The following is a 26,331-nucleotide window of genomic DNA, read 5'->3' on the forward strand; positions in this document are numbered from 1 at the left end:
TATGTACTCTCCAGCCAGCCATAGAATTCAGTATAGGATTAGTTTATGGTCTCTGCTCCCTGCATTGAAACAGCCTCTATTGGGTTAGTGGTGTCAGGATAAAGGCTCTCTAAAAGTCACATGGTCTGTCAAGCAGTCACATTAAGGCTGCAAAACACTATCCTGAAAAATAGTTGTGAACGTGGTATATGTTAAAGTGATTCATTACTGAGATTCATTACAAGTATTAATTTGGGAAAAGTTTGAAACTGAGACTTAAGTGTGATATAGTACTACTATGGGTACATTTATTAGTAAGATATTCTTAAGGTCAAAGGAGTAATTTGGTATTAAATTTCTTTGTTTGTGTGGAATTATCGTAAAGTATTGCCTCTGAGGTAACCAGGAAACAATTTTTCATCTTTGGAAAGTTTTGCATGTGGAGGAGTTTCCCTTTAAAAAAGTGAAACAATTTGACTTCTGCATGATTGTTTACATCTTTCTAGTTGGCAAGGCACTGAAATGGCCTTACCAATAATTGCATGTTGAAACCAAGAATGTGAAGTTAGAATCAATAATAAAGAACACTTTTATTCAGTTAACAATTCTACATGTGGGGATTAAATAAGGCAGATGTATTTGAGGCTCTTGCCTCTGTGTAGCATGAAGTGAAAAAAATGAGGGAAAAATGAGGGTTTAGATTAACCTACTTTATTGCCACAAGCCTCATTATGTGCCAAAAAGTGATGGCTGAAGCAAAATCTTTTTGATATGCAAGTTCACTCCACCTACTAAATGAAGAAAGGAAAAATTTGAATATGCTGCTGATCTTTAGGCAAAAAGTTTTAGTAGTTAATTTTTCTTCTGGGAAGCCCTCACATCCTCCTTCTCTGCCTTCTTTCCTTCCTTCTTTATTTCTTCTTTCTTTTACAAAGTAAGATTAATAACATAGGGTTTTTTTCTCTGCTCTTGCCTTTATTTTGCACATCACATTTATCTACTAAATAAATAAATTAACTTCCAAATCTTCCTTTGTGTGAATGTATCATAATTGAATTACTGTTGTAGAGTGAAAATTGTGCTTTTTTATTTAAGTAACTGCAGAAAACAGCTGTGAAAGTCTTTGCTTCGGGAGGATTCCTAGAAAGGTCATTAAAGACTATAAAGGGTAAGAAATTTTATTGAAATGGTCAAATTTTCTTCCATAAAGGATGTACCAGATTAAGCTTCTACCAGAAGTATATTAGGATCCCTCACATCATGCTGTGTATTTCTATATTTTTAATTTTTTGTGATTTCATTCACATTGATCATTGTAACACTAGACATTTGTGTACAGTTATTGATCATTTGTATTTATTTAATCATCTTATCTCTTATTATGGATTCTCTGATTTATAGGATATTCTAATATGTGTGTATTGAAATGCATTGATTTTTAAATTTTCCATTGTTTTTCAGAGTAACATATCCTTTACCATCTCTAGAGCCATTAGACGTTCAACTGTATTTTATCTGTTTTTTCACTTTTTATTATAACATTTTAGCATTTAAATTTGGCATGTAAACACACATTTGTTGTCTAATTACACACACACACACACACAGTTCATTTTGTGAGTGTACAACTTGACTTTTTCCCCAAATGGACCAGTACCCTAGCACACTATTTAATGAATTTTCAGCTGACTCTCTCTTGGTATGTGGCAAGTCTCACTGCCTTCTCCTCTCTCTCTCTCTCTGATGCGCATGCAAATACACACACACACACACACACACACACACAATCCTTTCCACACAGCATCGTCTGTCTCATTGGTTTGCCTTGTCAATTATTTTACCAAAATGCCACACCTCACTGTTTAACTCATGGTTATTATTACTACACACATTCCAGTAGAAGAAGTTACCATGCATTGCTCTTTGCCAGCTCTTACTTCATTGCATCTTGTATTTGTTAGGATTCTCTAGTTGCAAAATAGAGAAATCAAGCCAATCTAGCATAAGCTAGAAAAGAGATTTATTGGTGCTTTTATCAAGAAATCCCAAGCTTAAACAGTGGCCTCAGGTTCCCATTCATCTCTCTTTCCAAACTTCTCCCTGTAAGTTGACTTCTTTCCTCGTGGTTCTGCAGAGACTAACTTCATACCCTGGAAGCGCATGGCCTCTGACAGATCCAGGCTTATATCAGCTCAGGTAGCCATCCTGGAGGAAAGAAAGATTTTCTCTTTCCCAGTGTTTTTGTATAAAAACTTAGGATTTGATCATATCCCTGCCAATAACAGTGTCTTAAAGGATGAGTTACTTTTATTGACCAAGCCTGAGTTAAATTCTCATTTTTAAAGTTCAGAACAGAGTTAAATGATTGGGACCTCACTTAGAGCCACATGGACAGGGGAGGTAGGTTCTCAGATGAATCTGGGTGCTATTTCTGGAAGAAATTAAGAATATATCTAGAAAAATGAAAACTGGAGCTTCATACACAACTATAGGAGTGAATGTATTTAAAATTTTCATTCGCCAGCATAGTAAGATTTTTCCTTTGTACAAATTTTACTATTTTTAATTGAAAAATTTTGCACTGATGGACAAGGAAGTTAAAATAATAATAATAAATAGTAAATAATTTTTCATCAACTGAGCATTTATTCTTTTTTTTGCTGTTCTGGTGAGATTTGGAGGATGTATATACAATCATAATACCTCTAGAATATTTGTTATTTCATATATTTCATATGTTTCATATAACATAGCAAATATTTCAAATTTGTTGTGCTTAAGTTAATTAGGTTGAAGTATCAAATAGTAGTATTACAAAAGCTGGCTAAAAATAACAACTAAAAGTAGTATACTAGAGCAGTTTGTATAATGCACACTTTGGCAAAATACCATATTGCCCCTTTGTGCATAAAGACCTTTACAAATGATGTTTCTGACTTTACTTTAAGTTTCTATATAATGGTAACAAATATATTCAGCACCCTAGATGCTAACTTTGAATGGACAATTTGTAAAAGGATATTATAAATGTGGCTGAAAATGCATCTTGAATTTTACATGATTTCATATGTTAGTGTAAATTTAACTTCCATAGAATTTAGACATGACTCTTAAAATAATTAAAACATTTAGATTAAAAAGGTTAAATCATAGTTTTAGTTTTACCTTCTGCTTAGAATTATAAAATCCCATCTCCATTACCTAAGTTTTACATAATTTGAATTTTTATGTATTTTGAATAGAAACTAGGGTGCATACATGTAAATATATAAATTAATTGTCAAAATAGCTACAATAGTGACTTTTTCTCCTTTTTCAAAACTTTCTCATTTCTTTAAAATAGACTTTTAGTTTGTTCACTACAAAAGTGTGCTCATCATTTCACCTGGTATATGTGAGAACACTAAATGAGAGATGAGATTCTGGTGATAGTAAGGAGACCTCATTAAATCTAATTATCAGATTCCATTATTCCAAAAACTCACCTTCTGTCTTGTCTCTTGTAATTTCCCCAGAGATTTCACTCTGAATTCAAAGGGATTTGATTAAGCTAACTTTCCCCCTTTCCCTTGAAACTCATCAGAATCTTGTTTTTTAAAACAGCCAAAGAAATAAAAATTCCTACTCACTTGCCCAAATGTGGCAAGGTTCTTAATGAAATCCAGGTTACATTTAAAGCCACCGTAGCAAAATATTTAATTTTATAAGAAAGTTATATTAGTATACATTTAGCTAAAGTTGCATGGCTAAGACAGAAGCACAAGAGGCATGAAAGTTGTCTTTAATATTGAAGTGCTATCATGTGGAATAAGGAACTGAAACAACTTTAAACTGCTTCTGTGAGAATAAATTAAATTAGTGGATGAGATGATTATAGTTTATACAATCAAGATGCTCTCTAACAATTAGGGTTGTTCATGACCCACGTGGTTGCTAATTCATTGGCTTTTTTCTAGGGGGATGCACAGGGAAGAAATTGAATTGGATGATCTCTAAGCTCACTTTTAGAGCTGACTTCATGGTGCTTAGGCTTTTCAAGTGAGCCAAAAGAGAGTCTCAAATTTCTTCTGTAAACCATAATGTGTAGCACAGCTCCCAGTATTTTATTAATACTTATTATCTTGATGATATAGATTGTTAAGCCAAAACTCTGACACCAGAAAAAAATATATACATATCCTCTTATAAAATTGGCTCTTTTGATATAGCTGGTCTGTTTTACTTTATGTTACTGACTTCTTTCATTCTATTTTCTTTTGAAGATAATCAGGAGAATATATCACTGAGCATGCATTCAGAAAAGCCCTCATAGACTAGGTAGGATATTTTATGTCTTGGAAATAAATTACATTACCCTAGAATACATAAAAAGATACCAAATTAATAAACAAATGGTTTTTATACTGTTCAACAACTGAAAAACTTAAGGATAAAGATAAAAATATGGATAAAGAACCTAGTTTTATAACTTCTTAGAGAGATTTAATATCATGAAAGTAATAGCACCAAAATTCACCTTATTATTTATGAATCTGCTTTATGCAAAGTTCAGTATTATCTGCATTTATTTGTTTTGAATGTTAAAAAGAAAATACTGCAAAGTATTTTCACAAAATCATGGTTTTAAATTCCAGAAGCAGGGCTTGAAGAGTACATACTGGCTAATGGACTGTAGATGAGTGACTTTTATGACTCTCATTTCATTAATAGATAATAAGAGATCTTGTCAACAGAAGCATCTTCAAATACATGAAAATAAGCACATATAAAGAACTGAGCAGTTTCCTTTGGTGTTTTTGACCAGATGAGTTGAACTGTCCTGTACAGTCATTCACTATTCAATTCACTATTCAGAACAGAGAATTTAATTCTGACTATTGCTTTATTTGTTCATTTGCAAATCAACATTAGTTTATTAAAAAAAAAAGGCAAAACCAAAAAACACCATCCTTACCAATTGACCATAAGGTTCTCTCTGATTGAGAACTTCATTAACAGTTTCAAAATTTGCAAAGAAGAGTAAGTTAGGATGCATGTCAAATTGTGATTTCACTTCATCCTGTAATTGTTTGAAGGCTTTAGTGGTGAGAGTAAAAGAGGGAAACATAATTTGCTTATTATGGAACTGAATACTGTAAGTGCATGGAAGTATGGTAGAAATTATTCTGCCAACAGTACAAAAATGTTTTGGTTTAGTCTTGGCTGAAAAACAACTATGTGACCTTGGAAAATCATTTTATTTAGTTATTAAATTTGATAATTTGTAAAATAAGGGAGTTACTAGGTACATTACTTTAAGTTTGTGTCCATGAAATTTTAAGGCAGCCATGAAGTTGCACCACCTAGATCTTTATTCAAGAAAAAACTTTCTCAAAGGAATATAGTTTGCTGAGAGCCCCCAGCTGCTGCACTTCCAGAATCTGATACGGTATTTATACCAACGGTAGTTAATTCCTGGGCTACTCCCAATGACTGAAAAGAGTGGGAGCGAAAGAACTGTGTCATTTGTGCCTAGTAAGAATTATTTCCTCTATCAGGTAATCTACGCTCAGAGTCTCTCCATTAGGCTTGCAGCACCTTCTCGGAGCTGTACTGAGCTTGAGGCTCTTATCATTCAAACATGCTCCCTCTCTTTCTTTATAGGTATCAGGATACCACTGTGACCTGGAGCCTGCCCAGGTGGCAGCCATGAGAATGGACGATACAGACCTCCAGTCGCAGGGAGAATAACTGACCAAGGGTTCCTTCTGCTGTGCTCTGATAACCATTTCCAAGTTTGCAAGAAGACTAAGCTACCATAGAATGCTCCATGCCAGTGCCTGAGAGATGTCAAAGCATGCCTATTCCTGATAGACAAAGGATTCCTCTGAAAGCCAACTCTAGTTCTAGAACTCCCCGAAGTTCTTGCTCCTTGCTCCTCCCCTTGCTACGGAGCCTCCCATAGATCGCACAGCTGTCTGGAATGCTTGCATTCAACCTTCCCTCTCCCCTCCATGGCCTGGGGATGGAAGCCTGCCGAAAACTGTCTCTCCAGCTGTTACAGCCCCATGGGACTCTGCAGCCACCCAAGCTCCCGGGCCTCCACACCAGGACATGAAGGTGTGTCCCCTGGTGGCAGCTGCAAAAATCGGCCCCATCTGTGTAAAAGCTCCTGCCAGGAGACACTGGTGCCCTGGGAGCGGCAGAGGGAGACACTGCGTGAACATGGTGCAGGCAGGGCGCGCAAGGCATGGCCCAGCCAGTCTCATCCCCGGAGATTCTCCCGGAAGGCTCCTAGACGTGTGTGTGAAGTTAAGTGCCTGCCCCTCTGGCTGAAACTTTGATAGAAATTATAAGCTTCCTTCACTTGAATTCTGGTGGAGATCCGCTGCCTCTGTGCTGGGCCCTGGGGCAGGTGAGTCCGCGGACGTCAGCCCTCCAACAGTTTTTTCCTCCAACAGTTTTTGCTGCAGCCTCCTGGGTCTCCTGGGTGCGAGTCGCGGCGGTTTTCAGAGTTGGATATTTTGGAAGCTCGTCTCTTTTACAGGTCTTAAAAATGAGGGTGCACCCTGGGGGTTCAAACCCTTCTCTTAAGGAGAAATTCCGGGTTTGGGATGCCACCCGATTGTGGGTTACCGTAAGGTGGGGTGATGGGGGTGAGTGGGGTGTATGGCAAGCCAGGCTGTGTCCCAGCCTCTCCTGCTGTGTGTTGATACGGTTTTTTTTCTCTTTTGCCATTTGTAGTGGCTGCTCAGCGGGCTTTTAGGTTTTTTTCATAGGTAATTATTCCATATGTAGCTGTAGACTAGGTGTGTCCAAGAGGAGGTCAACTCAACATCTGCTATGGAATCATTTTGAACTGAAACCTCCCTTTCTCTTTCGAGAGGAATTTCAATTTGGCTTAATCTCTTACTTCTTTGTTAGACTTTTGCTCTCTGCTGGCCCTTCTTGTTTTTGCCTCTCATTTTCCGTGGTTTGGGATATCAGACAGATTTGTTAAAAATTAGATGCAGTAAAAGCAGGACAAGAGAAAAATATTGCATAACTTTAGTGTAAGAATCACTCATTTAGAGTTTGTTGTAAACAACTTTTTGTAATTTGGAGGGAGCTCAGCAGAGACCACTTCATCTAATGATTATATGTTTGTTTTGTTCCTATTACCATGAGAAGCATTAGGTTCAGTATCTAAAGTGTTTCTCACTGGTTAGTGAGTTCCTGAGCCTTACCTTAGGCTAATTCCTATTACAAGGAAAATTAAATAATTTGTTATTTTTATTCTGTGATGTACAGAGCAGTGTGTGTGTGTGTGTGTGCAGGGGGGTGGTGGTGATGATGGAGGGTTGGAGCAGGCAGGTAGAAGGAGAAAGAAAAATTCTTCTAAATTAGGCAGGTGAAAATGATAATGTGGTCTGCAAGTATTACAGCAAAGAGACTGAGGTGAATATATAATAAAGCACTAAAGAGGACTGTCCTATTAATGTAATCATTGGGGGTTTTAATAAAAAGATAGCAATATAATGCAGCCTGACACTAATAGACTTTCAGATTCTTTGAATAACAAGGAACAAATTGGAAATTATATTGATGTCACTGATCCATGCAGCTTTTGATTAGTTGCCTTTTCAGTTTGATCTGGAATGGAAATTGCACCAACCTATTCACCATGTAAGCATTAAAAGGGCTGTTTGTTCACATTATTATGATACATCATCACTTTTGGGGGTTCTTAAGAAAGATAAGCATGCTTTATACCTGTGAGTTAGAGTCAACTCAGCAGGCATCTAAAACATTAAAGGTATGTGTTCCTCTTCAAAAGAGAAGATGCTGTGCAAGCAGCTACTTTTTATGTGGGGAGTAAATAGGAATTCTTTTGTCTTTTGTGGCAGTCACTTAATCACCTGGAGATCCTGGCTGGGTTATAGAACTTTATTCATATTATTTATTCTTTTTTCTAACTATTTCAGCTTTGAACAGTTAATATACCATTTCTTGAGTTTCATTTTAGGTAATTTAGGAAAATGTTTATATTTCATTGCTAACATAACACTATCCTACCTCCTCTGTGAAGTCTTTCCTGACTGTAGGCTGTGTTCCCTGACCAGAATTTAATTTGCTTTCTCTACCATTAGTTTGTCAGTTTCTACTTTGGATTGTAATTTCCTTTCCCTAAGCATGTATTATGTCCACAAATAGATTTTAAGCTACCTGAAAGTCCAGCATTTATCTGGAATCTTCTTATCCTCCTATTCTTCAAGAGTCTTTCATTGGCTAACTATTGGTAAAGCTTTGTGACATAAATTTTCTCAGCACATAACATAATTTGTTTTCTATATAAATATCTCACTCTGTATTTTAACTTATGACACATTCTGATAATGCAAATAAGATACTAGGTACAATTGAGCATTTCCCTTATCTTTTATAATCCTATAATTTACAAGTCAAATATCCACAAACACTAGGGATGAAATACATAAATAAAAATTTATATATTTATATAATGTTTCTAAATAAGTCCATTATATATGAATCAAAAATGACTTATTGTCAAAATGAAAACCTACCAGGAAATCTACCTTGCATTCAGTCTGCCAGCTGTACAGTATTTATTGATCTAATCATCAGGTTCTTTTGAGTAAAAAACTACAGGATCTGAAATGTCAGGGAAGATGGATACCAAAAGCTCCTAAGTTTTACATCTTAAAAAATCATCTCTGATGATCATCTATTGCCATATTGCTTTTGCATGCAATGAGTATATACTAGAAATTAGTAATTTTGTAAGTACATGGATTGCCATAGTGAAAAAAATGTCCTTGAATTCCTCTGTGTGTGTGTGTGTGTGTGTGTGTGTGTGTGTGTGTGCACATGTGTGGATGTGCACGTGTGTGGATGTGCATTGGAGCAGGAGGTGATAATGAATACGTAAATGCCAAATTGTTACAAATAAGCAAAGAAAAGTAAATCAAGGTAAGAAAGATAGTGGAGAGTGACTGGTGAGAACAGTTTACAAACATGGGTAGAGAATGACTCTGATGAGGTTACATTTGAGAAGATACTTATATGAAATAAGCCACTTGGCTGTTGACGGGGACAATGTTCCAAGAAGTATAAACAGCACATGCTTGAGAACCCTGCTTAGTATGATTAAGGAGTAGTAGGTGACCTGATGCAGTGAACACTATCTGAGCAAGGGAAAAAAATACACTTAGGAGAGCTGGTCAGGTATCTGACTATAGGATCTTTCAGAACACATAAAGAATTCTTAGATTATATACTGAGTATGAAAAGCCTTTGCAAGGTTGGATTCAATTTGGATATGATCTGACTTATGCAATGCCCATAGTGGTTAGGATACACTGTCAGAATTATTGCCTGATAAAACATGATTTACACTGTGAGTTAAAGTCAACTCAGCAGATACTTAAAATATTAAATATGTGTGCTCTTTTTTGAGATATTGTATGTGGAATTTGTCATATCTAGGACTTTGAATCTTAGGGATTAATCCCAAAACATAGTTCATTTGTTAATTTTTGTTGTTGTCCATTAAACAATGGTGCTGCGGGACTTCAAATGGGTTTGGCACCCTTGAGACCAATGGGGCGGTGCCAGTAGAGATGGTAGTGACTCTAAATGACATGGGAGCTCTATTTGAATCATTCCTGTGGCATAATCCAACTCTATGTCCACAAGTAACCTTCTTTCATCTCTTGTATGCAACCCAAAACTCTGGAAACCAGGCATTCTCCATATTTAAGAGACATAAGTGCCAAATGTAACTTTCATTACCAAATAACTATAATTTAAAAACTAGAGGAATTTAACTGGCTCTGGTGGACCCAGTTAACCTCAAGCAGTAAGGTAGGAAAGAGAGGTCCAGTTCTCTGCAATGGGAGCTTTTCTCTGTGATGTGGGAGGAAATTACAGTGACAGAGATGGGGACACATGAGCAAAAGACACAGTAAGGATAGAGAGCAGAGACTCCCGAAACTCTCCAGCAAAGACAGAGATTCTTGGGAGACAAGACTGGAGCCAAAGTAACTGTAACCACAACGTTCATTCATTTATTCAATAAATACTGAGTGGCTAATAACGTACAGGCACCTCTGTGCAGTGACGCCCGAGGCCAGGTCACAGCCACTCACACACGTACATTCTCTGATGTTGTTCCTCACTCTTTTGCCCCACCCAAACTACCATCAAGACAGTGCTAGAGGAGACAAAGCCTTCATGAAAGGGTCAGCAGCTCTTTAGTTTTGGAAGGAAGGATACAATTTTTGAGAAACAAAGAAGGCTGGGTGGTGTGTTTGTCCAAAGGAAGGAAGATGAACACTTTGTGATAATATTAGCTCAATAGATGCTAATTTTTTAGGTGGGTTTTTGAATCACCTGGGAAGCTTTGAAAAAAAAAATCCCAAAGCCTAGGCTGTACTTCAGTGAAGTGAGCATCTTTGTGATGGTTGGGTCTCAGGCATCAATACTCTTTAAAGCTGCCCAGGTGCTCTCAGTGTGCATCCAAGATTGAAAACACTGTTGTAGCTTTACTTTTGTCTTGTGTTCTAAGTATGTAACTGGGCAAGTATATGCTCCATAACATGTGTACAAAGGTATTTGTATGTGTGTGACCTATGTATGTGTGTCTGTATGTATGTGGCTCAGTTACTATTTGAAGGCAGCAAGGATTATCTGACTGGAAATACATCTGGGGGGATTTGGTTTTAATGAATATATCCAAGCTCTTCTGCAGACTTTGGCAAGTTTGTGAAATTAACAAATCATGTCTGATATCATGGCAGAGAGGAACCTACCTGAAGCCGTGTAACTATAATAATAAAAAAAATGCAGCATTTGTTACTGACTAGAAGTTATTATCTCTACATTAAATCCATGATCTTGCATGCTATCCTAATTTTCTTAATAAAAAAATCATAGCCTCTACCTTAAGTAACATGAAACTATTTTTTTACTATAACTACTACCCATTCAGCTCTTAGATGTTGATATTACTGTTTCTTATCAAGCAAATATGCTTGCTATATATTTATTGAAAGCCTCTTTCTTGTCTTGATTAACAGATGTGTAAAAATGGGTGGTATATGCATGCGGTACTGACACCATGCCTTGACTAGCACTGCTGTGTCTCTATTTATCTCTTCTTCTAGAGTGTGGAGCAATTTCTCAATAGTTTCCACATTTCTCTGTTCTCATCTTCTGCCAAACTGCTGATGTAATGACCCCTTCAGTCTCTCCCATCTCTCATGGTAATGGCTACAAACCCAGCCCAACAGGGAAAAACAGCTTCTTCAAGAGCTTACAGTAAATTTGGTCTTACAAAACAAAGAAAGAGTGGGCCACACAGCTCACTTGTATCCTCTATCCTTAGGGAAATGTATATATTTCTTGGTGTGAGGTAGAGAACCAGATCAGTGTTAAGTTATCTCTTGTAAATAAATTACATGACACTAGTAATTAAGAAACTCGAATATAGGAACTGACTTGATATGTAAAAAGGTTAAGATTTCCTTCCAGATCAGCTGACATACATCTTTAAAACCTTTAAGCAATTTGATTCTCAGCCTATTTGTCCCTCCAGTAGGACTCCAGCTGTGATTTGTCAGATTCTATGATGTTATTAACAGATTTAGACTGGCTGTGCTAATTATTCTCCTAAAAGATGCCAGGATTTGATCACATGATAACAATCTTTTGTTCTGATTGAAATAATTTTAAAAATTGATTCCATCACACCATCTCTATTGCTTACTGTTTTTTTAATTTTAATGTTTTTGTAATAGAAAATGGGGTTTATATATATATAAGAGTAGCACCCCTGCTACTCTTTTGGGGTACATGACAAATATGCCTTTTAACAGTGTATAAACATGAATAGATCATACAGGAGTTTATTACTGAAAACTCAAAATCTGTTGCTCTTGGCTCCTTGACCCTTTTACATTTGTGTGGCATAAAGAGGCTCCAACCAGCTTGATTTTTTAGCTACTACTGCCAAATATAGCAAAGCTCAGACATGTGGCTTTGAGTTATGCCCTAGTCATTTTCGTTGCTGTTGTAATTTAGCATCTCTACTTTAGTTCATTCCAGTAGCTCTGTGGATGTCTTGATGTGTTCCATAGTCATAAGTACTCTATAGAGAAGAATTGTGATAATGGGCTGTCGCTTCTGTGGTCTGACACAGGTTCATTCTAGGGCCAAAACTTTTTTTATTGGTAAACAGTTCTCAAAATTTAATTGTGCATGGGTTATCCTTGTAAAACAATTAATAGACCCAATGTTTGAGTCATATGCAACCAAATCATAATAAAAAATGATGTCCTGCTGTTGGCCCTTCCCTGACCTTCCAGCATCAGGTTAACAAATTTTAATGTAGGTACAAAACACCTGGAGATCTTAACTTAAATGCATATTCTGATTCAGAAGATTTAGGGTGGAGCCTGAAATTCTCATTTTTCAAAGCTCCACAGTACTTGTCCAAGGAGATGCACTGAATAGAAAGGAACTAGGAAACTGGCTTAAAATCCAGATTCTTGGGCTCTGTACCTCACCTACTAAATTGAAATCTCCCAACAAATCTGAATCTTTTTATATTTCTCTGTTAAGTCAGATGAGAAACAAAGTTATAAACCATGAACTGTAAGGCACAATGTAAAGCGCTCAACAGGGTTAAGTAAGTCCAATTTCTAATTAATTTTCCTAAAGTTTCTTAAGCCTTGGAGAAAGCTCATCAATTAAGCGCTTCTGAGACTTTGGCTTTTAAAGTAGAAACTGCTTAGGAATGAGTGCTCAATCAGGAAACATCCTTTCCCTCACCTGCCCCTCAGTCTAAGAATAGTTCTCAGAGTGTGACTCCAGAAGCAATGGCCACAGTGATGCCAGAAGACTGCCTTAAAGTGCTTCTCCTTACTCCTGACTGTTAACTGGTTTCTCATAGCATTAAACAGCAGGCATGGGTCCAAAGCAATATTCCCAGGGCAGCCAATCCTACCATGCACAATATTTCTTAATTTAAATGAAACCCTTTAATAGTCCCATCATATAGAGGGCCTCCAGTTCGCTTAACCATATCCTTGACATTGAGACTTTATGATATTTTCCAAATATCCTATAATATTCATACTGTCATGAACACTTTCATGTGTAAGTTTTGGTTAGCTTTTTAATTTCTTAAAATATATTCTAACAATAATAATTTAAACAATTATGTTAAAAATACTATTTTTATATAGTCAAAGAAATATTGTACCAATTTATAATTTTAACAAGAATGTATAGAATTCATCCTTGCTAACACTAACTGGAATTTACCTAAAATGGTACGGGAGATTCAGTGGTGGGAGTAGAAATGAAACAAGATTGTCTATGGATTGATAACTATTGAATATGGATGAAGGATATGTGCGGCATCATTTATACTAGTCTATTTACTTTTGTACATGTTTAAAATTTCCTCAATAGAATGTAAAAATGTCAGATCGCACTATATCTGTAGGGCCAGCCAAGTCTTACTAAAGGATAATCTGGCCATAGTTGTTCCCTCCTATGGGCTTTAGTAGCTTCCATTGCTCTCAAACTTTAAAGATAACAGCTTCATCATGTATCATGTCCCCCTCCATTCTCTAATTCTGTGAATTAGTTTATTGCTATATCCTGTGACATGCTTTTCATTTCTTGGTCCACATTTTCTTTGCTGCTTGAAACTCCTTTCACTAACCTCTAATCCCAGTTTCTCATAAATATTTTTTTAAATTTATGGTTTCTGTTTGTGATTACTCCTTATTTGTAGTTTCACATCTGTATTTTGTCCATGTGTCTTTTAATATTCTCTCATATGTTTTATCTCTTCTTCTTTTACCTGTTCTTCTTTTGAAGCTTTTGAAAGTATTACTATCACCAGTTAAGTACACAGTGGTTGAATTTTGCTTTTAGTACTATTACTGGTATTGCTAATTCTGCTATTTGCCTTCTTTTCTTATTTCAATTATCTGTGCTTTGTTCAGCTTATTGTGACATTTGCTATTGAATTTGTTTTATTTTACTGAAAGTGAAAAGGAGATTTAAAACTTTCATCTCATCTAGCAAATTACTTTTAGATGTACCTCTTACATATGCATTTTCAGGGCAATCTTTCCTCATCTTAATTTGCAGAATCTTTGAATTGAGTCTGACTTAAATTGGGTTCCTGCAAATGGACTCGGAGCTGGAAATGTTCATGCAGAGGTTCACTAGAAAAGATCCCTTAGGATCACCACTTTTGAGATGTGCAGAAAGCAGGAACAGGCAAAGGGTGAAGTTGAATGGCAATGCAGTTGCAAAAGTGACCTCAGCTGTACCACAGTTTACCCTGAGGGTGGTCTGGAGTGGAGGTAGGGGTGCCAGGCTTTGGACACCCACCTCTGCATTAATGAGAGGGGCCAGTTCCTGGGGTTGATGAAACTTTGACAGCTCAGCAGCCAGAGTCCTATCAGCTGGTAGGGCAGATACCTTGGATTTGTATGGATAATACATCAAAGGATTGCTACTGTCCATTCAGATCCACTTGCTGCTGCTTATAATTTCAACCTCCCTAGGAACAACTTCCTCAGAGTTTCGTTTGTCTCATTTCCTGGGAACACTTAAAAATTGAAGGTTAGTGGAATAGATGATAATCTCTGTTGCTGCAGCTGATCTAAAAATGCATGTCCTTTCTGTAGATCCCCCATGTCTGTGGTCAGCACCCCTGCTGCTCTGTGTGGCATACCTGGTGAAGGGACCCAGTCCTAAGCCCCTGGTCACCATGTCCTGTCAGTTCATGGCTGCCACACTTATTCATTTGTCATCAGAATTGGTCAGGGAATTACCAAAAGATGCTGCCTGGATCATCTAGGTGCCAAAGATAAACCTCCCTGCCATGAAACTTGACAGTGGCCTCTTCTCGCTGATCACGGTCAGTTAAGCCAGCCAGAGTGTGGTTTTCTTTGCACACTCTGCTTTTGGCACAGGATCCTAAAGTGATTTTGTGGCAGTCATAGCCTAAGGTTCACGGAGCTCTTGCTCTGTCCCCTGGTGGGAGCATTTTGCTCTCTGGAAACAAGGACATCTGCATCAGAGTTTCTCAGCATCAGCATATTGACGTGTTAGGCCCAGGAACTCCTTGTTGTGGGGGGCTTCCCAGTACACTGCAGGAGCTTCAGCAGCTCCCTGGCCTCTGGCCGCTGGTCACCAGCAACATCCTCCAGTTGTGACAAACAAAAATGTCTATACACATTGGAAGATGCCACCCCTGCCCCCAGAGAGGGGAGGCAAAATCATCTCCAGTTGGCTGAGGCCCAATAGAGCCTAAATTTGAGGGAGGTGAGAAGCTCGAATTTCCCGACTACTTCACTGGTAGTGACAGTACTGCTTCCCAGTGGATAGTCGCTGAGTTGATGGTCAAGAGCTTCTATAGAGAAACTCTAGGGGTGTCACCACTGTGCACACTGTGGCTGTGTCATTGAAGCAGCCTTCCTTCTGGGAACTGGGTACCTGTCCTGCAATCTCTGGATTCTGGCCATACAGCTGCCTTATGTCTGGAAACTGGGCCTGAAAAGGTAACATTTCACTGGGGAGGCAGCCCCAGCCTCCTTATCATCCATCTTTAATTTTTTAAAATTGTGTATGTTAAACAATATTCCTTTTGGCTTCCCTACTGTATTGTGCTTCAGAACATTGTGTTCTAGTTTTTCAATAGCTCTCTGTGGGTCAGGACACACTGCAGCTCAGATCTTGCTGCTTACTATGGTAATTGCTCCCACCTGAATTCCTGAATGCTGAGCTTAAATGCTACCAGCCAGGCTCTATTATCTCAGGATTCTTATAATGCTCAGGGACCTCTGTTCTGAATCAGCATTTTCTGCTATGAGCCTAGCATATGGAGGACAACCACTGCAGAGCTGCTCACGATGCTGGCTCACGCTCACTGATGTGCGGCTTTCTGCTGTGAAACATGGAGTGTCCTTTGGGCCCTCTGTGGATAAAGCAAAGGCTCCTGTGGCCAGGATTCTCACCTGGCTGTGGTTGGCTAGCTAACTACTTATGTGTGGGCAATACACTGCTATTGACTCTATATAAAGAGCTCTACTCAGAGCTCTGGGCTGCATGACTGCAAGCCTGCAGGAGACCAGAGACTGGAGTGGTGGCAGTACAAAGGACAGAGACTAAGATAGCTGCAGCGGCAGAGAGGCCCAGAGAAAGAGACTGGCCTGCTGTACGCAGACGTGCTCTGAGTGGATGGGATTCTAGTGAATGACCTGCTGCAGTGGGAATAAAGTTGGGTATAAACCCTTTCACCCCAAGACATTCCATTGTCATTCTTTGGTCTCACTGAATTCATAGTGAACCTGCCCAGGGCTGAAACACCCGCCCACTGATCATAGTTGGCTGATGGGGTTTTCAGCCTAACCTAATATGGTGATTACAATACACACATCTGTTTGAACCTCTAGAGACTGTTAGGGACTGAATGTTTTGTCCCTCCCAAATTGTGATGTCATTAGGAGGTGGAGCCTTTGAGCCTTTGAAGGTAATTAGGCTTAGATGAAGTCATGAGGGTGGAGCACTGAGAACTGGATTAGTGCCTATCTAAGAGGGAGAGACACCAGAGCTTTCCCTCTGCCATGAGAAGATGCAGGAAGGCAGCAGTCCACAAGCCAAGACCTTGCCAAGAAATGAAGTCTGCCGGCACTTGATCTTGGACTTCACAGCTCTCAGAACTGTAAAAGGTACATGTCTGTTGTTCAGTCAGCCAATCTGTGGTATTCTGCTATAGTAGCCCAAGCAAACTAAGACTCAACACTTCCTCTAATATGTTGCTTCAGTTATCACTTTTTCCAAACTTCCAAAAACTCCCTAGGAGCTTATTAGCACTATCTCATGGATTCCCATCAAAACACTATGTTCCTGCATCCATGTATGGTCTCTCATCTTTCTCTAGTATATGGTTCTACATGCTGAGGCTTCTTTGGAGTGTATTTTTTCCCCTTCTTTAGCAAGTATGGCACTGCTACAGTTGAATTATGCTGACTTATGACCCTAACGGTGGGTCTGTTGGCCAAGTAGGAAAGTAAGGGTGTATTTTGTGAGGCAGAACATCATGTCTTTCAAGGTGGAGGCTTCTGCACTTCCCACAAGCAAGGGGCAAGGGGAAATACTGACGTTTAACAGATCGAGCTACTTCTGCAGGTTCGAAGGGTGCAGGGAGAGATGGAGTTTCAGAGATCTCAAACTCATAGATGAAGATGTTGGTCTCAGATCTTGTTACTGTTCTCTTCTAACCAGTGCCTAATCCTGGTGTAACAAACTTGCCAAAGTTGAAATCTTAAACCTCTCTAGAGTTCTCTTACCCTTATGATTAAGTTCTGGGTCAGATCTTTTTCTTATGTCCTCTAGCTGCAGATGATGGCAGCCTCTTTATGGGCAGCAAAAGAAATACTCTGAGTTTCACATTTAATCTTAAACTAGGGATCATTCACCTCTAGCCTTTTCTTTCTTTCTCTTATGCATGAGTAGCTACCAGCAACAGTCATCCCAGTTTGAGTCCTTGAAATTACTTCTTTCCCCTGCCACTCACCAATGCTTGAGAGATTCCACCAGGCCTCACATTGCTTTCACAATCTCCTGTCCCCATTTACTGCCACTGAGAGTTTTCACAGTTGCCTCACTAGAGAACACCAAGGGCTGTTGGCATTCTGCTGACCATCAGATATGGGGTCTTCATTACCATCTGGTTGGCAGGTGAATCAAACCTCCAATTCTCCTTTCGCTGTCTGGAGACACATGTAAGCACCTGGAGCACACATGTAAGGCTGTGAAGAAAGTAGGCCTGGGTGGGGGCAGCGGGGGTAAGGGTGAAGGACAATTCGGTTACACTACTTCAGCTGACCCCATGGGGGAGCTCTAGAGCTGGTGTGGCCCTTCCGCGGCCCCCAGTTTGAGGCACAGAGGTTTTCGCATCTGTTCACCCCCATCTCCACACCACCCCCAAAACCCCTTAGAATTAGTCCATTTTAGTGTTTATAAATAGTACCTTAATAAACCAATAAGAGGAAAAATATTTACACTCTTATGACAAGTAAATAACATTTTAAAAATAACATCATTAAAGAGGAATAAATATTTTTCTGAAGATTTCATAGGAGAGACGACAAGGCTAGAGCACATGTAAAACAAGTCTTTAACATCCTTTTAAAAATCCCTTTTGCCCGACATTCCACTCTGCAAAGCAGTTGCTGCGTCTCTTCTGTACTCTTGTTCTGCTTGCAGACCTAACCCTTTTTGGAGCATTTCTATCATCATCTTGGCCTGAGTTCTCTGTTTTATCTACATCCACATTTTCCCTGACCATTTCTTACATATGATAACTTGGCTTTTTCTCAGCTTCTGCGGTTTACAGCTCTATGTTTTGATCCACTTAACTAATCAGGAATCCATCTACCTTAAAAGGATAAAGACTGGAGATTATAAATTCTTTGTATTTAATATTTTATTCTCTTCCATATGCATATGCTAATTGCAGCTATCACTGTTCCCCACCAGTGAAAATAACATCTTAATATTTTATGTCAAAATGGCTAATAATCTCCATTATTTAAAGAATATAAATCGGAATTCACAATATCAACTTAACGAAAGGCTGCAACTTGTAAAGCTATATTTGGCAGGAAAATTTCAAAAGCTACCCCACAGAAGATGCTGCATTTCCCACAGCAGAATATTTTAAACAAATATGTATCAAAAATTAATATTTTAAGCAAAATTTTATCTTATTTGTGTAGAAAATTTATCAATTTTACTATAAATATGTGTATACTTCAATTAAATTGTAGATACCATAATAACTCACGCCTCCCTTCCCTAATATGAAAGAGGCCTAAAATTAACCCTAAGTTAAGATGGTTCCTTAGGACATTAGTCCACCGTCTTCTCGGTTGCCTGGCTTTCCAAATAAAGTTGCTTTCTTAACCCCAACACCTTATCTCCTGACGTACTGGCATCTGTGTGGCAAGTTGCACGTGCTTGGACTTCATAACATACCAGAACTACTATGAGCAAATAGGTAGAGTAGCAGTTCTCTCTGGCATGAGAGTAGGTTGCTTGCCAAATGTCCCCACATGATTTTTTAATGCCCTTTTTCTCCTCCTTTCAATACCACTGGTAAGTTGCTTTGGCACATCATTGGAGTCACCTAAGCCTCTCTCTCATGATTTATTTACCAATACCAGGCCAGCTCTTTTTTTTAAGGGAAATTCATTGAGGAGAAAAAAAAAATCTGTAACATTGAGAACCCTTACAAATAATTTGAAAATAAGTACAACAAATTGCTCCCTCATTCTACACTAAACAAGGATTGCATCATACTTGATCTACTGCATTTGTACTAATTTTGGCAACAGATGCTAAAAATTTGCCACTTAAATATAATGCAGACTTTCACCAAGAAACCTGATTACTTAGAATGTTAGCTCTAAAATTCTTAGAAATTATATGATGCTTATTGGGTTGAAGGAAAGACTAAAGATAAACACTCGAACAAAAATTCCACTCAAATCCTATCCAGCTATTTCATGTATATGGTTAATTCCCCCAAACATGTTGATACTGGGAATTTTATAAAATGAAAAAGACTACATTTTCCATTTTCAAAACAAAGCAGTCTGTGACTATGCAGTTACAGTTTAAGAAAAAAGCAAGACTTACATATTTATAATAAAAGTTTCAAAGTTCAGTCTAGTAACAATTAGCAGTTAATGCTCATTCTATGAAAGATATTTGCAGAAATTCATCAGATGCCTCTTTACAGAACTTTGTATTTCTATAGAATGTTTACTTCTCATTAATCTCTCAGGTATGCAGGCAAATTAGTTCTAGGTCATTCAGGGAAAAGTCAATTCAGAATAAAAAAACAGAAATTGTCTGTTTGGATGCCCCACTTTTTTCTAAGTAAGATATAAATTCTCCTTCTCTCCAGGTTATACCTTAGTGAAGCCTATACATAGAGAATATTTAGTCTTTTGTTCTAAATTTTGATTTTTCTGAATGGAGGTGATTGCTGTAATTGAGATTTTGGTTGATACTTTTATTTAACAAACATTATATGTGTTTATTATGGTATAATCAAAGCACTGTTTTACATACTTTATAAATATTAATTTATTTATTCCTCAATACACTGAGATAGGCAATTTTTGATGTCCCTGTATCAGTATTTGATACCCCCGACAAGGAAAAATGCACAGAGTAGTTAAACAACTTCCTGAAGGTCACATGGCTAGTGACTGGCAAAGCCACAGCTCCATGTGAGAATTCTCTCACTGGAGTTCATACTCTAACCATTACACTGTGCTAGATCATGGAAAGATAAAATTTTAAGCTAGCAGTTGTTACATCACTTTATTTTTCAAATTGGAATTCTCTACCAGATTGCAATTTCTCTCTCCACAGCTCCTTCTCCTCTCATTATCAGTGACCCCAGTGTGTCCATTTTTAACCCATAAAACACTGTAGCCTCATGCTCAGTATGTAAACACATTCCTTATTAGGCAGCAAAGCAATAAAAGGAGGGTCCTGGAGCTGTGCTCTGTGAATCTGCATCCAGGTTCTGCCAATTGAAACCACAAAACCTTGTGCAAGCCCTTCGCCTTCTCTGTGCCTCCATTTTTGTTGGGGGAGGAGTAAATGAATAAATCATGAAGAGTATTTAGTTAATGAGCATGTAAATACTGCTGTTCCTCTTATTATTTTCTCTTCTCAGAAGAACCACCTACATCCTAAGAGTATTACAAGTTAAATGTTCTATGAAGCATCTCCCTCATTGCCAGGTGTCTAGTGGGAGCTCAATAAATCAATGTGAATTTCTTCTCTCCGAAGTTCAGGCACTTTCTCTTTTCTAGACTATGGCCATTTTTCCTACTTTTTCAACCAATTCTGCAAACTAGTTACATTTCAAAATCTAAATGTGAGTTACATTTCGAAGTGAAGTGTTGAGTTTTCCAAAGCCAGTCCATGTCCTGTGCACCCTGGCTCTAGCTTCCTTTCCCTGCCTCAGGTCCCTAATCTTTCTCATTTATGTACACCATGTACTTGTTATACCAGAGAAGTCACTCTCCAAGCACACGCTGATCCTCTGTGCTGGTAATCATGGCTAGCTTTCTTCTTGGATGTTCTATCTTTTTGCAGGTGGTGGGGACTCATTGGCTTTATTTTTATTTTTTTATTGAGGTACATATAGTAAAATGCCCAAGTCTTAATGTACAACTCAATGAACTATGACATATGTGTACTCTCATTTAACCATCACCCAGGTCAAGATACCAAACATTCTCAGATTCATTTTTTCTGTCTTGGCCTATTTCAGCCATCCTCCCCACCCCTATGGCAGTCACCAGTCTGTTCCCAGTGTCTATAAGTATTTCTGTTTGATTTTATTGCTTTGTGTTTTAGATTCCACGTATAAGTAAAATCATATTGTATTTGTCTTTCTCAGTCTTACTTCACTTAGCATAATATCCTCAAAGTCCATTCAGGTTGTCACAAATGGCAAGATTTCGTTCTTTTTATGGCTGAGTAATAATATTCCATTGTATATATGTACCACTTCTTTATATATTCGTCTGTTGATGGACACTTAGATTGCTTCCAAATCATTGTTGTTGTAAATAATAATGTGATAAACATAGGAATGAAATATCTTTTTGAATTTGTGATTTTGTTTTCGTCAGGTAAATTCCCAGAAGTGGAATTACTGGGTTGTATGGTATTTCTGTTTTTAGTTTTTTGAGAAATCTCCGTACTGTTTTCCATAAGGGCTGCACCAATTTACATTCCCACCAACAGTGTACAGGGTTTTGGATGTTCTGCTGAGTTATTACTTAGCATAGGCCTCTTTCAAAAGTTCTCTATCACCCTGTTTACTTCTCTGGAGACAATTTATTATTCCTTCATCTGTGTGCACCAAAGGCACACCACTTACAATCTGTCAGTTGTTCCAATCACTTTCCACCCTATCTTAAAATTAGTTGGGTACCAATTTGTGTTTTTCTGTAAGGAGTGAATATTCTGTACACTCCTCTATACCAAGAAAATTGTGTTATGTAATAATTTTCAATAAATGTTTATCATATTCACAAAATGTGGAAAAACACTTAATGATTCCTCAAGGACAATTTGAAAAAGGAAGTTATGTCAGAAATACAGAAGGAAAACAAGGACTTAATATTTACATTGGAAATTTGTTGGCATTCAACTTCTAAAGACAAATTTGGAAAATATAATATATAGCAGATACTCAGCTAATGGGGGCAAGATGGAAAGTGCTATTGCCAAGCCATATTTAAGAGTAATCAAGTTCTCTAAATTGAGTATAAGTCTAAAGCATGATCAGGTTAACAAAAAAAGAAAGACCAGTGTTATTTTGAATCAATTGAAAACAGAGTGTGGGGAAATTTGTATTTTTTCCCTTGGAGAACAGGGTGACTTTATTCCTTCCATTAAACCAATTTTGTGCCAAACCTTAGCCAGTACTTCAGATACTTATCAATTCTTCTTTCCCCATTGAGCTTATGTACCCCTTGTTTCTATCCTGCCTTGTTCTGCTCTCTGCTGAGTGATTCCTTACTCACCTTAAATTTGGTGTGAATGGACATCAGTATAATAGTTTCCCTTATATTAAAGACATGTTTCACAGAGCTTTCTGGATTTAGAGACTTGATTAAAGTTAAACTAAGGGTTGAATTTCCCTTAGACTGACCATGAAAGGTGATTGGTCAATCGGAAAATTCCTGAAGCATTCAATATGTATCAACTATTATAGAATGAGCATTGTTAAAAGAAAGATCTAATCACTGTCCACATGGAGCTCTCAGTGAGGCAAGAAAGGTGAACAAATAAGTGTAGTTGTGATAAATATTATAGAATCACACTGTGTATTTGTCAAACTAAAGCTTGTCTAGTTTAGGGATAAGAAAAGTACCTCTAAGAAAGTGATGTCTAAGCCTAGTCTTAAAACACAAATTAGAATGAATTGAATAGAGTACAACAGTGGGGGAGAGGTGTTTTTGGACGAGAGAGAGTGGTGCAGGTAGGGGAAATAGGTTATATAGACTGAGATTAGAGAACAGTGATGGACTGTAAAAGAAACTAAAGGAAGTCAGCATTTTTTGCAGAGGAGACAATGAAAGAAAGACTAGAATACAGAAGGCCAGAGATAAGAGCAACATCATTTGAAGTCTTCCAGTCGACTTCAGGACTGTGGAATTGATCTAAGAGCTCTAAATTACAGCTTCCTCTTACAAAGAGGGACTGGATTCCTCTTGCAGTTATCAAAAGTTGTTCACTCTTCCTGTGCACTGTATCTCATCTCCTCCAGCATATCAAAGACTTGCAATCATATATTATCTCTCCTGAATCATCTTTTTTTTTATTGGGTCATTCCTACAAAAATATAAATATACCATAAGAGGTCATATATTAAAAAATAAAAATCACTTCCCACAAGTCTAACTTCCCTAACACATTCTTTTGAACCCCTTATAGAATTATCTTACCCCAAAATTTGTTTATACTTCCTGTCTACACATTCTTATCAATCCATCTTACACCAATAGGATTTTGTCCCCATGGTATCCTAAACCCACTTTGGCAAAGTAATTGATGACCTCCATCACACACACACTCCCCTGCTCCCACAGCACTCAGTGATGTCAGACATTAGTCCACCACTAACTTTACTGAATACTTATCAAATTCTCCAGGTGGTTTCATTGAAGCCATTGTCACAATTATTTTAGTGAGGCAAGGGTAGTGTTGGGACTCTCAGCACACCCACAGCTTTAAAAAAAAATACTCCTATTTAATCAGCAACTTCTGAACCTGTGGTACCTTCGAGATGGTTAAAGGTTTAAGAATTGTCTAACAGATATGCAGACACCTGCTCTGACATTTCTGCTTAGTTGTCTCACTTTGGAATGTACAGTTTCAATGGTTTTAATTGCTCAGATAAACTGAAATGAGAAGAATTTCATTTTAATATACCCATGTATCCTAAGATGGATTACAACAGAGAGTCAGTCCACTTTGGAGCTCACAGTTCAAAAGGCTTCCGAAACTCTCCTCTGCGATCATTAAGTTACTAGGTGGTTAGTGGTTGATAAAGTGCCAGAGGGTATAAGTGCCCACAGTGAGGTCACTTTTTCTTTTCTTAACAGAAGAGTTCCAAACATAGGTTCACAGAGAGCAGCTTATTTGCCCTATTTCAAGCCCAAGTACAGTAAAAACATATGGGTGAGAAAACATAAAAGATGGCTATTCTGGTAACGCACATGAGAAAACCATTTCAGTCACATGGTTAAGCCCACATGGACTGAACTTCCCAAGTATGTGCCAGCCTGCTTTCTGTGGGAGAGTCAGGCCCTGGTATGTTATTTTGGATGAAAGACACCCTGAAAAATAAAAGACAATCAACACTAAAATTATTGGAGATGAAAATCTTCAACTGTTTTTTCATAATAGCAAAGTCTCATGTACACTGCAGGATGACTTACCATTTCTCTGATAATAGAAAGAAATATATATGTAGAATTATATAGTAAGATATATCTCATATGTAAAAGCATAATTATTTTACATATTAGAAAATAAACCCTATTTTTAAAAATTTACAATTTTGGGCACTCCTATAAGAGAATAACTAGAAACAGTGGTGTTCTTAGTACTGTTCCAAAAAGTTGCAGAATTTCAATGTTTGTATAGCTTATAAAATCTTTGACTATCTCAAAATCATTAAAGAATGATACAGATGATAAAGTGTCACACAACTTTTGTCATACCCACTTATGGTATTTCTTACCAATATTCATAGGTAAATGTTGCCAAATGTCATTAAAAGCTTCAGAGATACTGTATTGACAAGGATGAAATTTTATTGTTGAATAAATATTAGATATGATATATAGAGGGGTTTGATGGATACTCTCCATCCATTACATAGTTGTGTGGCTATTTTGTAATATTGCAAACCTACCATTACTTAAAAAGTTTTTCTTACTCATATTTCATTCCACTTTTTGTATTAGATAGGTGCACTTAAGTTGACTGTATTTTATAATTTAGCTATGGGCCTCAACAACAAGACCATACAACCTCACTAGATCATTTCATTTCTTTAGTAACTTCATACCCACATAGCTGAATTAGCTATCGTGCCTTTGACATTTTGACATGCTGAGAGCCTAATTCCTCCTGCCCAGCAACGCGTCTAACCTCATGGCATATTTCTACTCATCAAGAGTCACACCCATGTAAGTTCTGGTGCTGCCATTGATTTTTTTTAACTAGTTTAAAGAGAAAAATGAACAACTTAGTGAGGTATATGGTTGAAAATAGGAGTGAAAGACTAAGCAAGAGCAAAGGAAAGTTGAATAAATATCTTATAATACATCTTGATTGATACTTTGCAATTAATTAGTCAAGGATCTTTGATCTTAACATGTCCTGCATGGTCTAATATCATGCTTCACCTCTATAAGATCTTTACCATTTTCTATTTGTTGGCTGTTTCCCTTACTAAACTGGATTTCTCTCTTTATCCTTTGTACTTAGTACCATGGAAATAAAACACAGTCTGACAATAATGCTTTTGAACTATGTACTAAAATAAACAAAACCATATATTCTCTTCAGTTAAATCAGTATCAAAAGTGAAATATCTCTCTTAGTTTTCCAGTAGTAAAATATAATGTCACCTATAAAACACTGTTGATAAATAAGCAAATCACATCTTTAGTTGTGAATGAATAGAGTCTAGGAAAGAGGACACTTAGCACATTCGATTTGCTTATTGTCCAGCTGGTACTAGAGGAAAGAGGTCTTGTTTTGAATTTTTAAGTTTAGAACACATGGGGGAAAATATGAGAGTTTGAAATTTCTAGCTGAACTCTAACCTTTAGGTGTTTGTCTTGTTTATTCTTGGCAAAATATAATCCTAGTTTAAAGATAAGAAGGTTTATATGGGCTATTAAAAATCTCCTTGAACTACAAAGAGCCAATAAAGTGAACATTTTCACAATTTAAATAAAATAAATGAGACCATGTGGGTTACATTTCCTTTAAATTATACATGCATTTAGAAATTAAGAAAAAAAATACACAAAGTATATTCTATGTTTTCATCAGACTACACATTGAGTGGTTAATTAGTCCATACATGTCTATAATTAGTTTAAAATTTAAATACATCTGAAGCAACAAAACACATATGCACTAGATTAGAATAAAAAATAAAACTTCGTCATAATACAAATCCTCTGTGTCACCAAAAACTTGTGATTTTCTGACTGCACATGG

At 37.4% G+C, this 26,331-nt stretch overlaps 1 long non-coding RNA gene across 5 annotated transcripts in view; it reads left to right on the plus strand.

The window, feature by feature from the left end:
* LOC140850094 (uncharacterized) overlaps positions 1 to 26,331 on the plus strand; it is a 143,202-nt gene that overhangs the window by 21,640 nt on the left and 95,231 nt on the right. For 3 of the 5 annotated variants that reach the window (XR_012132844.1, XR_012132846.1, XR_012132845.1), the window contains 3 exons: positions 1,075 to 1,147; positions 4,242 to 4,296; positions 5,623 to 6,373. This is a non-coding gene — a long non-coding RNA (uncharacterized lncRNA). The remainder of the gene's footprint in view (positions 1 to 1,074; positions 1,148 to 4,241; positions 4,297 to 5,622; positions 6,374 to 26,331) is intronic. The other 2 variants (XR_012132842.1, XR_012132843.1) reach the window with 1 other exon arrangement.

This window comes from Manis javanica, chromosome 6, assembly GCF_040802235.1.
Source record: "Manis javanica isolate MJ-LG chromosome 6, MJ_LKY, whole genome shotgun sequence".
Lineage (NCBI taxonomy): Eukaryota > Metazoa > Chordata > Mammalia > Pholidota > Manidae > Manis > Manis javanica.